Genomic DNA, 16,208 nt, shown 5'->3' on the forward strand with positions numbered 1-16,208 from the left:
TGAAGAGGAGTTCAAGAAATCTGAGCACAGTGGTCATCTCAACACTACAAAGGAGGGTCCCCTGAAGCCGGTGGTCAAGTCAGCAAGTTGAGCAATGCAGGACAGAGTGCTTGCGACCTGGGCTGTGCTGTGCATGAAGGATTCCTTGCAAAAGTGCACAGAAGCCTTAGCAGCTGCAGTTCATGCAGTACACAGGATTACTGTCTGGCGTGGGGAGGCAAGGACTTACCTCCACCAAATTTGGACAGAAGGACCTTTGGACTGTTGGGGTCACCTGGATCCAGCTCCTGTGTTCCAGGGACTATGCTCGTCAAGATGAGAGGGAACCCAGAGGACTGGTGATGCAGAAGTTTGGTGCCTGTGTTAGCAGGGGGAAGATTCCATCGACCCACTGGAGATTTCTTCTTGGCTTCCAGTGCAGGGTGAAGGGATACAGCCCTCAGAGCATGCACCACCAGGAAACAGTCGAGAAAGCCGGCAGGATTAGGCGCTACAATGTTGCTGGTAGTCATCTTGCTACTTTGGTGCAGTTTGGCAGGCGTCCTGGAGCAGTCAGCGGTCGATCCTTGGCAGAAGTTGAAGAGAGAGATGCAGAGGAACTCTGGTGAGCTCTTGCATTCGTTATCTGAAGAGAAGCCCACATGAGAGACTCTAAATAGCCCTCAGAGGAGGATTGGCCACCTAACCAGGTAAGCACCTATCAGGAGGGTTCTCTGACGTCACCTGCTGGCACTGGCCACACAGAGGCCTCCACTGTGCCCTCACACCTCTGCATCCAAGATGGCAGAGGTCTGGGACACACTAGAGGAGCACTGGCAGCACCCCTGGGGTGGCGATGGACAGGGGAGTGGTCACTCCCCTTTCCTTTGTCCATTTTCACGCCAGAGCAGGGGCTGGGGGATCCCTGAACTGGTTTAGACTGGTGTATGCAAGGACAGCACCATCTGTGCCCTTCAAAGCATTCCCAGAGGCCAGGAGAGGCTACTCCTCTAAGGCCCTCATTACCTATTTCCAAAGGGAGAGGGTGTAACACCCTCTCTCGGAGGAAATCCTTTGTTCTGCCTTCCTGGGACTGGGCTGCCCAGACCCCAGGAGTGCAGAAGCCTGTCTGTGGGTTGGTAGCAGCGGTAGCTGCAGTGAAAACCCCAGAGAGCTAGTTTGGCAGTACCCAGGGTCCATGCTGGAGCCCCGAGGATGCATGGGATTGGCACCCCAATACCAGATTTGGCATGGGGTGACAATTCCATGATCTTAGACATGTTACATGGCCATGTTCGGAGTTACTATTGTGAAGCTACATATAGGTATTGACTTATATGTAGTGCACGCGTGTAAAGGTGTCCCCGCACTCACAAAGTCTGGGGAAATTTCCCTGAAAAATGTGGGGGCACCTTGGCTAGTGCCAGGGTGCCCTCACACTTAGTAACTTTGCACCTAACCTGCACTAAGTAAAGGTTAGACATATGGGTGACTTATAAGTTACTTAAGTGCAGTGTAAAATGGCTGTGAAATAACGTGGAGTCCTGAGTAAGAATTGTCTGAGCTCCCTATGGGTGGCAAAAGAAATTCTGCAGCCCATAGGGATCTCCTGGAACCCCAATACCCTGGGTACCTAGGTACCATATAACAGGGAATTATAAGTGTGCTCCAGTGCGCCAATTTGAATTGGTAAAAATGGTCACTAGCCTGTAGTGACAATTTTAAAAGCAGAGAGAGCATAAACACTGAGGTTCTGGTTAGCAGAGCCTCAGTGATACAGTTAGGCACCACACAGGGAACACATTTAGGCCACAAACTATGAGCACTGGGGTCCTGGCTAGCAGGATCCCAGTGACACAAACAAAAACAAACTGACACAGAAGTAAAAATGGGGGTAACATGCCAGGCAAGATGGTACTTTCCTACATCCAGACACCAGCATCTGTTTAAACCAATGAGGCCGGTAGGAGGAAAGACTGTTTCTGGATCTGAAAAGAGGTGCCACAATGGCATCTAGTAGCCAAAGTAGGTACTGCACCCTTGTTTCTGTTTTAACAGAGAAACAAACTTTGTTGAAAGAAATTTGACAGCAGTACGCCCAGAAAGTGACTGCGCAAGACCACCTGCACGTCCATGGACGGAAACGGCGCAGAAGACGGAAAGCGACGTGTGCAACCACTGCACAGCGGAGAAGACTGCAGCAGTCCTATTCAGGCTGCAACAGTAAGAAATGGACGTGCCACATGAGGCACTAGGATAGCGCGCATGGACTGCGCAGGTCCTGCCAGCCATACGCTGCAACCGCCGAAAGAACGCCTCATGCCCCAGCAGTGATGGACATCACCGCAAATTAGGAGAGGGACATTCCAGGCGTCAACAAAGGATGCCCAGAAGGAAAAGAGACAATGTCAGAGGTGCATAGAGAGCTGCACCACTGAAGCTGACAACACGGGCAGGAGCCCGGGGACATGCACAGAGTACCCAAGAGCGTGATGTAACACCCAGGACAGGAGGCCATGTCAACCGGCCACACAACAACAGAAGGTGGCCACAGTTGACCCATCATTGAGCAGGTCACAGAACTGACTGACCCACCAAATCAGATGGAGGCAGTATTGAGCACCGCAACAGCACAGTCTTGAAGGCGCAAGAGTGGCGCCCTCGAGTGAAGAGATCGAGGAAAAGAATGGTGACCCTCCTGCAACGGAACAGTCCACCAAGAAGATCCCAGAACGGACCAGACCAGTGAGAGGTCTGCCAGAAGAGCAGATCAAGTCCTACTTACAGGACTCAGCCTGCAACAGGCTGAGACCAAGCAAAATGCACCGGCTGAGGTGCAGCGATAGGTCCATGTGACACAGCATGCGACCTGTGGCACGACGCCACATCCAGGGTGAAGAGCAGAATGCACTGGCAGAGGTGCAGAGAAAGGTCCATGTGACACAGCATGCAACCTGTGGCACGAAGCCACACCGAGGAGGAAAGAGGAGAAGAGAGCGTGGCACGATGCCACAACGAGAAAGGACGACAAGAAGAGAGGAGTGTGACAGACCGGTCACACCACAGATCAACTCCATCACAGGTGTGCAAGCGGAAGGAAGAAGAGTGACACAACTGAGGACTCGTGCGAGCAAATAAGAAGGCATCCATCAGCGCAAGACAGCCACTGGGATGAGCAGACATCACTGAAGACAGCTACGAGGGTGGACCACACGCTTCTCAGTGCTACCGTCCTGCCACTTGTCAACGGCTGCTTAGCTGCGATGGCATCCCTGTCACCAACAGCACAGGCCAGACAGGACCCGCCAGTGGCCACGTAGTCCCTCAAGTGATCCTTTCGCCGATGAAGACACCGCCACCTGTTTGATCTGCAGAAGGATGAAAAAAAAACAATCATCATCTTGATGAGGTGCATCGCCCAACCACCGAAGGAGCACAGCACCACCTGAGTGGAGTCAGAAACAAGATCCGATGTTGACCAGGCATCTCTAGCAATGTCGAAACTAACCACCTGAACACCTGTCATGGCCCCGTGAACCAGACACCTGCTGGTGAGAGCAGACCAGACCAGACCATTTGGACCATCCACGCATGGGGTTGTATAAGACTTGGAGGTGGCCCTGCTGGGAGTTCAGTGCAACTCCTTTGGCACGGCCTACACTGGCCCGCATTGCCCATGCAGTCCTGTGGAAATCCAGGGGCAAGAGCCTCCAGGGAATTCTGGTGAGAGAGGAATCCTGACGCGAGAGATGCGCCTGAGACAGTTCTACGTTAGGTATCGGGAAGCACAGAGGTCACATACAGAGACTGGTCCCCCAAATACTGTTGCGCTATTGCCAGAGCACCTGAATCGTGATGGCCTGAGCAAGCTGACCCTGCACCCTTGTGGCTCAATGTGAGATTAGGATGTAGTCATGTAGGTTGTTCCTCTACGATGCCTTAGATTAGCCTGCGATATGCCAGCACAGTCAACACAGTCCAGTGGCAGCCCGCCAAAGGGCCTTGAGGAGACTCCTGTTCGATCGAGCTCTGGCACAAGAGGGAAGCCTGCCGCCGCTCTGCCACTGGACACCCAGGTGCACCAGGCTGTCACATCATCTGCAGTCTTAGGAGGTGTGCCATCCCCAGAGTCGGAATGCCTTCCAGAACTGTGTACAGTGGACTCCCCACTGCTCCAGATGCACCCGCATCAGAAGTTGTACATAGACTTTAACAACGTCAGCCCAGGCGGGACCGGACCGACAAACCCCAGCAAACTGAGGTCATGGACAAGCAACTGAATATCCGGATGTCATCTGCACTGCCATTCGTGTCCAGCATATAGTGGTTGAACAATGGAGGCATGGTGTGATGCCGAGTGCCCAGCTTCACCTGTTCCATGTCGCAGGTCTGGCGGACTGCCTGAAGAGAATCTATATATATTTTGTGTCTTTGTTTCCCTCCCACAGCTTGGACTTTACTGTTTTGTTCCTCAATAAAGTATGGGAGGGATGTAGTGTCCTGCTGGACACGTTCTAGTGTTTCACTAGCCACTCAGCTGAGGGCTGGCCCTACACACACATCCCACACCCATCCAACACAGGCGTCACCAGTCAGGTGACCCTGCCAATAAAAAGGGCCAGGTGCACATTCCCGTGGCCAGTTACCTCAACCATGCCACTGTGTCTGCGTCACATTATTTTCAGTAGCATGAGGGCCTAGAGCCCCCAACACTACAGTACTCATGGTATCACTCTGTCACAAAACGAGGTGAGGATACAAAGTGCAAATGCAAAAAAAAACATAATTAATCAAAAACAATATTTTTTTATTCAGTAGACAGTTGTCTTTAAACTACACAACTCATACTGACTCTCGCTGTCTGACTAGCACTCGAACAGGAACATGTGTGAAGATGCACCTTACATCAACAAGAGGAAGCTGTGCATTGTTTTATCCGCAGGGGAAATTCCCATGTCACTTCTAAGATTGCCCAGAAAACCGCTTTTTCAACTCTTTGAATGAGATTCTAATTTATCCACAAGTTAACGCTTTCAAAAGCTAATCTGCAGTGCTTGCTTGATGTAGGCTATGCGGGCATTGAAAATACCCCAAGGTCAAACCCAGGACTGAAAGGATCATTCTTTGGCAGCAAGAGCTGCATTCCGAAGCTGTAGGTAAGAAGTCAGAAAAGGATACAAAGGCTGAGATATGCAGCATTCCGCTATATTTGTAGGCCACGTGACTTCTCTTAAGCAAAAAACACGCAGTTTAGAAAAAAGATAAGGCTTTGACAAATTCTGCACTAGAGTGCATTTCAGTAATGAGCTTAAAGGACAAATTGTGTTTAAAAATAGATATTTTTATTGGATTTCTTTTAAAATTAAAAGCATTAAAAAATAGAAACTCTGAGGATTACAAATCCGGTCTACATCCGGTCTCTAATGTGATCAGCATTGCGACAGCAAGCTAAATACATAGAGGAAACACCTGACCCTCCACTATACATTTGTCAAAGTACAAATTATACAACAATTCCAGTAGTCCCAGACCCCTGAATTGTAACTATGGCAGATCCCTGCAGTTACCTTTGGGCCCCCTCAGTCCATTACCTCATTACACATTTCCATAGACTCCATTTTTCGCAAATGTACGTGGGCACTCATTTGCCTTACTGACCACTTCTTCAGCCCACATGCACCAATCCATATTATATTTCCATATTTCAATGGCTCGAAAGACGTACCTCGCAGTGCCTGATTATATCATGCCTTGCTAACATCAGGACCACATTACAAACAAGCACTGTCAAAGACCAATAGGTCTCGCCTACTCAAGAGCTATTTGGTGTGCCAGTGTCTTTTAGACATGCTGCACAGCAGCGTGGTTGTGCAGCATGACTAAAAGTAGAATGAGACAAAAAGTGATATGACACAGGCCTGTTCTACTGCTGTCATCGTGCTTTTTTCAGGGGAGTAGGGTGGGCAGGGTGTACAAGCAAGGATGGGGTATGGGGTGGACATACGGGGAAGCAGCAATGTTTAGGATGGGTGGAGGAGGAATACAGAGAGGGTGTGATATGCAATACTGTTCCCCTCAGAAGGTAGACCCTCATAGCAAGATCATTATATATCATCCCCATCTGAACCCGCCTTGTTCTTCTGTGGTAGGCCCTGTAGAGTACTTTTAGTTGGACCATTTGAAAACCTACTTGAACTGCTACCTCACTGAGATAATAACATACCTCACACCAAGCGTTTTCTAAACAAAAGCGTTTTTTCTGAAAAAAAAGGATAATTCTTTGGCAGCAAGAGCTGCATTCCAAAGCTGCAGGTGAGAAGTCAGAAAACAATACAAAGGACGAGATATGCAGCATTCCGCTATAATCGTGGGCCACGTAACTTCTCTTAAGCAAAAAACACGTGGTTTAGAAAAAAAGATATCGCAATGGCAAATTCTGCTTTAGAGTGCATTTCAGTTACGAGCTTGTCATAGATTAATTGAAGGACAAATTGTTTAAAAAATATATTTTTATTGGATTTCTTTTAACATTAAACTTAAAAAACCCTACAAAAATAGAAACCATTAGGATTACAAATCCGGTCTACATTTGTCTCGAATGTGATCAGTATTGGGAAAACAAGCAAAATACAGAGTAAACACCTGTCCCTCCACTTTACATTTGTCAATACACCGATTATACAACAATTCCAGTAGTCCCACACACCTGAATCGTAACTATAGCAGATCCCTGCGGTTACCTTTGGACCCCCTCCGTCCATCACGTCATTAACACATTTCCATGGACTCAATTTTTTTGCAAATTTACATGGGCACCCATGTCTCTCATAGACCAGTTCTTCAGCCCACATGCACCAATCCATATTATATTTCCATATTTCAATTTCCCAAAAGATGTACCTACCAGTACCTGATTATATCATGCCTTGCCACCATCAGGGCCACATTACAAACAAGCATTCACAAAGACCAATAGGTCTAGTCTACTCAAGAGCTATTTGGTTTGCCAGTGTCTTTAAGACATGTTGCACAGCAGTATGGCTGTGAAGCATGGCTAAAAGTTGAATGAAAAAAGTGATATAACACAGGCCAGAACTACTGCTGTCATATTGCTTTGTTCAGGGGAATAGGGTGGGCAAGTCGTACAAGCAAGGATGGGGTAGGGGGTGGACATACGGGGAAGGAACAATGATTGGGATGGGCAGAGAAGCAATACAGAGAGGTTGTAAAATGCAATACTGCTCTCCTCCGAAAATTGACCCTCATACCAAAATCATTATATATCATCCCCATCTGTACCCACCTTGTTCTTCTGTAGTAGGCCCTGTAGAGTACTTTTAGTTGGACCATTTGAAAACCTACTTGAACTGCTACCTCACTGAGATAATAACAGACCTCACACCAAGCGTTTTCTGTCAATTGCGGAAAACTGTTGTGTTGTGTAGATTTGCAAGACTGCATGTTTATTCATGGGAGGGGGCGGGATCCTATATTCTGGCCAAGTCTGTTATGCCACTTCTTATAATTAGTGGTCCTGGCTCTGTTGTATGCATCTCTCCAGGAGATATCTGAAGTATTAATTTTCTGTCAAATCCTATTATTCCTGCAAATCAGAAAATGGTATTGTGCCACTGCCCCACCAGTGCTCAGGAAACCACACGCTGACCCAGCCATGCTTTACATCTACAGACCCATTTCCCTCTTAGAATACCTGACAAAACTCATCAACTGACGCCTCATTGACAGCCTCACTGAGCACCAGCTCTATGATACAATGCAATCTGGAATCAGACCCAACCACAGTACAGAAACAGCATTCGTAGTTGCCACAGAAGGCATCCACATGACCCTTGAGCAAGAAGACACAGCAGCATTCTCCTGGATCTCGCTGCAGAATTTGTCAGAGTCTCAGACCATATCCTCTGTTACCTGCACAAGATTGGCATCTGAGGACCGCTCTAACTGTATCTTCTGCTCTAAGATGTATCTTCAAATTTTTAACAGTTAGAACACATCTTACTACCTGCAAGCCTGAAAACTCATCTGTGGAATACCTCAAGGTTCATAATCCCGCGTCACCCTCTTGAACATATATATGATCCCCTTGGACAACATCAGCCGAGTACACAATATCAACATTTTCTTCAATGCTGACAACACAAAACTCATACTCTCCCTCTCGGACGTGGCCCCCAAAACAAGAAACAAGTTCACTGCCAGCATGACTGAAGTTCCTAAATGGATGAAAGCCAACTATCTCAAGATCAACACCAACAAGACAGAAGTAGTGATCTTCAGCAAGAAGACTTCACCATAGGACTCCAAATGGTGGCTGGCCAAACTTGGACCCACATCCAGCACCCAAGCACCTCAGAATCATCAAAAGCAAACTGTACATGACTACACAAATCAATGCCTTCATGCATCCTGCTTCCACACCCAGAAGAATACCCCAGGTCAAACCTAGGAAAAAAAGGAGCATTCTTTGGCAGCAAGAGCTGCATTTCAAAGCTGCAGGTGAGAAGTCAGAATACAATACAAAGGACGAGATATGCAGCATTCTGCTATAATTGTAGCCCACATGACTTCTCTTAAGCAAAAAACACGTGGTTTAGAAAAAAAGTTATCGCGATGACAAATTCTGCTTTAGAGTGCATTTCGGTTACAAGCTTGTTATAGATTAATTGAAGGAAAAATTGTGTTAACATTTTTTTTTTTATTGGATTTCTTTTAACATTAAACTTTAAAAAACCATACAAAAATAGAAACCGTGAGGATTACAAATCCGTTCTACATTTGTCTCGAATGTGATCAGTATTGCGACAACAAGCAAAATACAGAGTAAACACCTGTCCTTCCACTTTACATTTGTCATAACACTGATTATACAACAATTCCAGTAGTCCCACACACCTGAATCGCAACTATGGCAGATCCCTGCGGTTATCTTTGGACCCCCTCAGTCCATCACGTCATTAACACATTTCCATGGTCTCCATTTTTTTGCAAATTTACCTGGGCACCCATGTGCCTCATAGACCAGTTCTTCAGCCCAAATGCACCAATCCATATTATATTTCCATATTTCAATTTCCCAAAAGATGTACCTACCAGTACCTGATTATATCATGCCTTGCCACCATCAGGGCCACATTACAAACAAGCATTCACAAAGACCAATAGGTCTAGTCTACTCAAGAGCTATTTGGTTTGCCAGTGTCTTTTAGACATGTTGCACAGCAGTATGGCTGTGAAGCATGGCTAAAAGTAGAATGAAAAAAGTGATATAACACAGGCCAGAACTACTGCTGTCATATTGCTTTGTTCAGGGGAATAGGGTGGGCAAGTCATACAAGCAAGGATGGGGTGGACATACGGGGAAGCAACAATGATTGGGATGGGTGGAGAAGCAATACAAAGAGGTTGTAATATGCAATTCTGCTCTCATCCGAAAATTGACCCTCATAGCAAAATCATTATATATCATCCCCATCTGTACCCGCCTTGTTCTTCTGTAGTAGGCCCTGTAGTGTATTTTTAGTTGGACCATTATAAAACCTACTTGAACTGCTACCTCACTGAGATAATTACAGACATCACACCAAGCTTTGTCAGTCAATTGCGGAAAACTGTTGTGTTGTGTATATTTGCAAGACTGCATGTTTATTCAGGATAGGGCGGCAGGATCCTATATTCTGGCGTGGTCTGTTTTACCACTTCTTACAATTAGTGGTCCTGGCTCTGTTGTATGTGTCTGGCCAGGAGATATCTGAAGTATTGATTCCCTGACAAAAAGTGATATGACACAGGCCTGTTCTACTGCTGTCATCGTGCTTTTTTCAGGGGAGTAGGGTGGGCAGGGTGTACAAGCAAGGATGGGGTATGGGGTGGACATACGGGGAAGCAGCAATGTTTAGGATGGGTGGAGGAGGAATACAGAGAGGGTGTGATATGCAATACTGTTCCCCTCAGAAGGTAGACCCTCATAGCAAGATCATTATATATCATCCCCATCTGAACCCGCCTTGTTCTTCTGTGGTAGGCCCTGTAGAGTACTTTTAGTTGGACCATTTGAAAACCTACTTGAACTGCTACCTCACTGAGATAATAACATACCTCACACCAAGCGTTTTCTATCAATTGCGGAAAACTGTTGTGTTGTGTATATTTGCAAGACTGCATGTTTATTCATAGGAGGGGGCAGGATCCTATATTCTGGCCTAGTCTGTTATGCCACTTCTTACAATTAGTGGTCCTGGCTCTGTTGTATGCATCACACCAGGAGATATCTGAAGTATTGATTCCCTGTCAAATCCGAATATTCCTGCAACTCAGAAAATGGTATTGTGCCACTGCCCCACCAGTGCTCAGGAAACCACCCACTGACCCAGCCATGCTTTACATCTACAGACCCATTTCCCTCTTAGAATACCTGACAAGACTCATCAACTGACGCCTCATTGACAGCCTCACCGAGCACCATCTCCATGATGCCATGCAATCTGGATTCAGACCAAACCACAGTACAGAAACAGATTTCATAGTTGCCACAGAAGACACCCACATGACCCTTGAGCAAGAAGACAAAGCAGCATTCTCCTGGATCTCGGTGCAGCATTTGTCCGAGTCTCAGACCATATCCTCAGTCACCTGCACAAGATTGGCATCCAAGGACCTGCTCTAAACTGTAACTTCTGCTCTAAGATGTATCTTCTCCTTTTTAACAGATAGAACACATCTTACTACCTGCAAGCCTGAAAACTCATCTGTGGAGTACCTCAAGGTTCATTATCCAGCCTCACCCTCTTCAACATATATATGATCCCCTTGGACAACATCAGCCGAGTACACAATATCAACATATTCAATGCTGAGAACACAAACCTCATGCTCTCCCTCTTGGACGTGGTCCCCAAAACAAGAAACAAGTTCACTGCCTGCATGACGGAAGCTGCTAAATGAATGAAAGCCAACTGTCTCAAGATCAACACTGACAAGACAGAAGTAGTGATCTTCAGCAAGAAGACTTTACCATAGGACTCCAAATGGTGGCTGGCCAAACTTGGACCCACATCCAGCACCCATGCCAAGAACCTGAGAATCAGCAAAAACAAACTGTAAATGACCGCACAAGTCAATGCCTTCACTGCATCCTGCTTCAACACTCTGAAGAAGCTGAGGAACATTACCAAACGGCTTCTAAGCAACACTACAAAAACCATTACTCATGTTCGAGACATCAGCAACTTGGACTACAGGAACAACCTTTACTCCTGGATCACCAAGCAAGTTGCAGTATGACTACAAACCAAACATCCTGAACGTGGTGGCCAGACTCACCCTCAACCTCCTATACAGAACTCACATCACACCATCTCAGGAAGTTTCACTGACTGTCAATACACAGAGGTACATGTTTCCTCACACATATACACATTCAAGGCACTGCACAACTTAGGCCCCACCTACCTTAACAGCTGCCTCTTATTCTCCAGACACCATGCTCCACAAGACTCCTAATCGCATACGTCCCACACATACACAGAAGCAGATCAGGAGGACAGGTGTTCTATTACAACACTCCTAAAGCATGGAACAACCTCCCACTCCACATCAGAGCCTCCTCCTCTCTTACTCAATTCAGTAAGAAGCTGAAGACCTGGCTTTTCAGTTAACAAAACGACCATATGCAGGTCTCGGCATACAGACTATGCTCAGTGCCAGGATATCCTTGCAAGTGATAGTCCACATTATAAATACATGTAACATAATACAACATAACTGCCCCACCATATGTCCCCTACCCTAGTGATACCCAGTAGATGCCATTTCCTGTGGCCCTTTAGTACCTGCAATCCTTTTAGTGCTTCTGCCTCCCACAAGGGTGTCTAATGTATCAATTTGTCCTTCCTCCACAGTGCCTCCCTTGCCCTTCTCCATATCTTGACTACATTGGCTGTTGGAGCCGGAAGTCATGCAAGCCAACAACTGCCAAACATATCCGTTTAGGTCATCTATCTGTCAGGAAGGTGCATTCTTATTGTGTTGCACAGACCCATTCACTAATAATAAATAATTGGGCTGCCCAATCATACCACTGCAAATTCAGAAGGGCCATCTCCCCCATCAGGGACTTTCAGGTCAACCTAGGGAGGGCAATCGTCGGTATCCCCCAGACCACAACAATAGACTTGTCACCTCATCCACCAGTCAAAAAAAACTCTCTGGAGACGATAAACAGAGACGTAAGATTCACACATGGTGGATATACTTCGGAATATTGTCCTAACCCGAAAGCTGATCTCCTCTACCCCCTCTCCCCCCACCCTTATCAGCAGATACTTGAAAGGTTCGCATCCCCCGCCCACCCCTCCCCCCTCCACTTCCCATCTCCCTCCACTCCCACTCCCCACCTCCCCCTCTTAGTATTGATTAGTATTATTAGATCTGTTGCCTATTGCTGGTCACCGCCGTTGTCATTATTGCTATTACTATTATTATAAGTATCATTATTGCTATTATCATTACTACTATTAATCATTACTCCTCATTGTTAGTCTCTTCTGATATCCCTCTATCTTTTTCCTCCCAATAATGTTTGGTTCCACAAATATTGATATATGTCCCATGTACCTACAGCTGTATCTCAGGCGACACTCATGCGCTTCCTCTAGTTCATGTTATTCACAAATTGTTGTCCTTTGGCTTATTCATGTGGACTCATTTCCTTTTTTGCCTTGTAAGGTTGTGTTATGCCATATTGTATTTGCTTGGCATGTTATCTGCTGTTGAAACGCAATAAAAATTTACAACACAAAAAAAATAAACTCTCTGGGACCTCAAATGGAGTGTTCTACAAAAAGGGAGAGCTCCAGGCAGGAAGATCATTATTAAAAGGCATCTCTGCCCAGCAAAGCATTAGGCAGCTGATGCAAGGGTCTGACATATCTCCTTTAATCCTAAAGTTTTCTACCTATGTTCTTGCTAAAGAGAAGTGCCAGATCATTTGTCAAGTGTATCCCCAGATACACAAAGCCTACTGTCTCCTATTCTAAGGGAAATTTCCATCCAATCTTGGGTCTCTAATCTGTCAGTGGACACCATTGATTTGCAACAATTTATGTGGACACTTGGGGATGATGAAGAACAAATTGTTGAGGTCTTCCACTGGGTGGAAGCATGAGAAAGTAGCCTCTTTCCAGCATAGTTACTTCCATTTTTGGCCTATTTATCAATGTGTTTGGCTGTGTCACTGAGACCCTGCTAACCAGGACCCCAGTGCTTATGCTCTCTCCCCTTAAATTCTGGTTGTTGAATACTGCTAGCACAGTATTCCACTCATAATTGCATACTGGTGCCCCCTTATAAGTCCCTAGTGTAGGTACCCAGGGCATTGTGGTTCCAGGGGATCCCTATGGGCTGCAGCATTACTTTTGCCACCCACAGGGAACCCATGCAAAGGCTTCTACAGGACTACCATTGCAGCGTGTGTGAAATGGTGCATGCACACTTTCACAGCCATTTACACTGCACCAGGTGACTTATCAGTCACCTTCCAACCCTGAAGGCTGGGTGCAAAGAACTTGTGTGTGAAGGTGTCAGCGAAACCGGATCCTCTGGGTTTGCGCCTGTTCCCTATATGTCCACCTCTTGGCAGCTCCAAACTCTAATAGCCGTTACAGCACAGAGTTAAAGAATGGCCAAGCGGGGGATGGGGTTTAGGTTGGGAACAGCGGGAAAGGAGACCTGTGGAAACAAGAGTTAAGAACACAGTAGTAATTCATTCACATTAACATTTATGAACTTTGTTATAAATATCTATACTGTGATAATATGAGAGATTAAGAGCTTTTCAATAACATGACCTTTTAGTTCTGGATACCTGGAAGTAAAAGAAGGATTACGCAAACTTTCATATAAGCATTTCCACAATAACATCTTATGTACTGAACATGAAACTCTCTCAAGTTAGTTCTTGGAATAGCAACTATGGCATGACAAGAATCAATTCACACATTAATTCCCAAAACATGAACTGCGGCAGACTCATGAAGGATACTGTAAAGTCACACTCTGTTTTGTTTTGAATTTCAGGATTCAATTGCCCAGAAATTACTATGCATCTTATTGCCAAACTGTACATTAAGATTCCAATACATCAAATGATCGCACAACTCTGCCTATCTGAACTGCAGGGGTTAATTGCCAAGAATGAATCGCGCACATGCTGACGATTCCACCATCAAGATTCAAATGCCAGGAAATGATCGTGCACTCTGCCGATCTGAAATGCAAGGGTTAATTGCCAAGAATGAACCGCGCACACTGCTGCCGATTCAACCATCAAGATTCGAATGCCAGGAAATGATCGCGCACTCTGCCGATCTGAAATGCAAGGGTTAATTGCCAAGAATGAATTGCACACACTGCTGCCGATTCAACCATCAAGATTCAAATGCCAGGAAATTATAGTGCACTCTGATGATCTGAAATGCAAGGGTTAATTGCCAAGAAACAATCGCACACACAATTTAATCAAAAGACAAAAACTCAAAAATCTCTGGAAATGGAGTCGGGGGGCATACCCTGACCTCTGCCTTACCGCCCTGCCTGAGGATCACCAAGGTAATGAGGACAGGGCCCGGAAATGGTCAAGTAGGCCTCCGGAACAGGAGCCCTGGAAAATGCTGCTGCTCTGCACCAGGACCTCTGAATAGAGAGCACATGAGGCAGGGCTGGGTTCCTTAAATAGACCCAAGCCCCGCCCACCTGCCACACCCAACCACACCTAGCCAGGCTGAAGGAAAGGCTTGGAAATAACCAATACATTGCAAACAGTATTATTGCAAACAGTATTAATGATGTTTCAAGATAAATACCTGCAATGCAAAAAGTTAATATGCACTATCAGCACACAATGCATGAATTATTACATTGCATAATGTTTGTCATCTTGCATTATGTTGCCCGTAGAGAGCGCACTGTCCTGGTGTTGACAGCACTGCCCCCTCCCGAACGCGCTCTAGGGCCTGGTTTGTCTAGATTTAAGTGGTGAAAACGCTGCATTAGTCCTGGAGCATGAACATCAGATGCTGAGACCCATGAGTCATTCTCTGGACCGTACCCTTTCCAAGATATTAGATACCAGAGAGTAAGACCTCTAAATTCTGAATCCAAAACCAGTTTTACTTCGTATTCCAGTTCTCCTTGTACCAGTACTGGAGTTGGTCGAGAGCGAGTTTTCTGGAATGCTCTTTTCAGGAGAGAAGTATGAAACACTGGATGAATACGGAGTGATTTTGGTGACTGTAGTATGTAGGATATTGGATTGATCTGTTGAAGAACTGTGTAAGGACCTATATATTTGGGATTAAACATATGTCTTTTCTTGAAGTCAATGTGACGTGTTGAAAGCCACACTCTATCTCCTGGCTTATATTGTGGTCCCTCACAATGTTTTTTGTCATAATGTTTTTTATGCTTTTGTTTTGCTTTGTTCAGATGTTGTTGGGTTTGTTTCTGGGTTTGATGAAGTTGTCGTATTGTTTCTGTCACTGCTGGTGTAAGTGAACTTTCCTGTGTGATTGTAATTGGCAAAGTATCTGGATGATAACCAAATAGACCGAAAAAGGGCGTCTCTCCAGTAGACGTATGATATGAGTTATTGTAGGCCAGTTCAGCTAACCAAAGCATTGATTCTCAGGAATGGAGTGTCTTTTCAGCATAGGCACGCAAATATTGTTTCAATGTTTGATTGAGTCTCTCAGTTTGACCATCTGTTTGAGGATGGTGATTGGTAGATAATGTAGATGTAACGGACCACTCTATTTAAAAGTATTGTTGCCAATTCACTGGAGGTAGGCAATTTCCTGCAAGCAATGAAATGTGCATATTTTGTGTGACTATCTACAACTACAAGGATTACTGAGTGATGTTGAACAACTGGCAGTCCTGTAATAAAGTCTATTGAAATGTGTTCCCAAGGTCGGAGTGGAGTTGGGAGAGGATGTAACAACCATTTTGGTTTTGAATGACTTGTCTTGGTACGGGCACAAACTTCACAGTTAGTTACCATTTGCTTGATGTCTTTTGTCAAAGTAGGCCACTAAAAATATAGTTGGATTAGTTCAAGTGTTTTAGGAATACCTGGATGACCTGCCGTAGGTATAACGCGCAACCAATCAAACACTAATTTGCGCAACTTGGTAGTAGGAACAAATAAACATGCA

This window comes from Pleurodeles waltl, chromosome 5, assembly GCF_031143425.1.
Source record: "Pleurodeles waltl isolate 20211129_DDA chromosome 5, aPleWal1.hap1.20221129, whole genome shotgun sequence".
In the NCBI taxonomy this organism is placed as follows: domain Eukaryota; kingdom Metazoa; phylum Chordata; class Amphibia; order Caudata; family Salamandridae; genus Pleurodeles; species Pleurodeles waltl.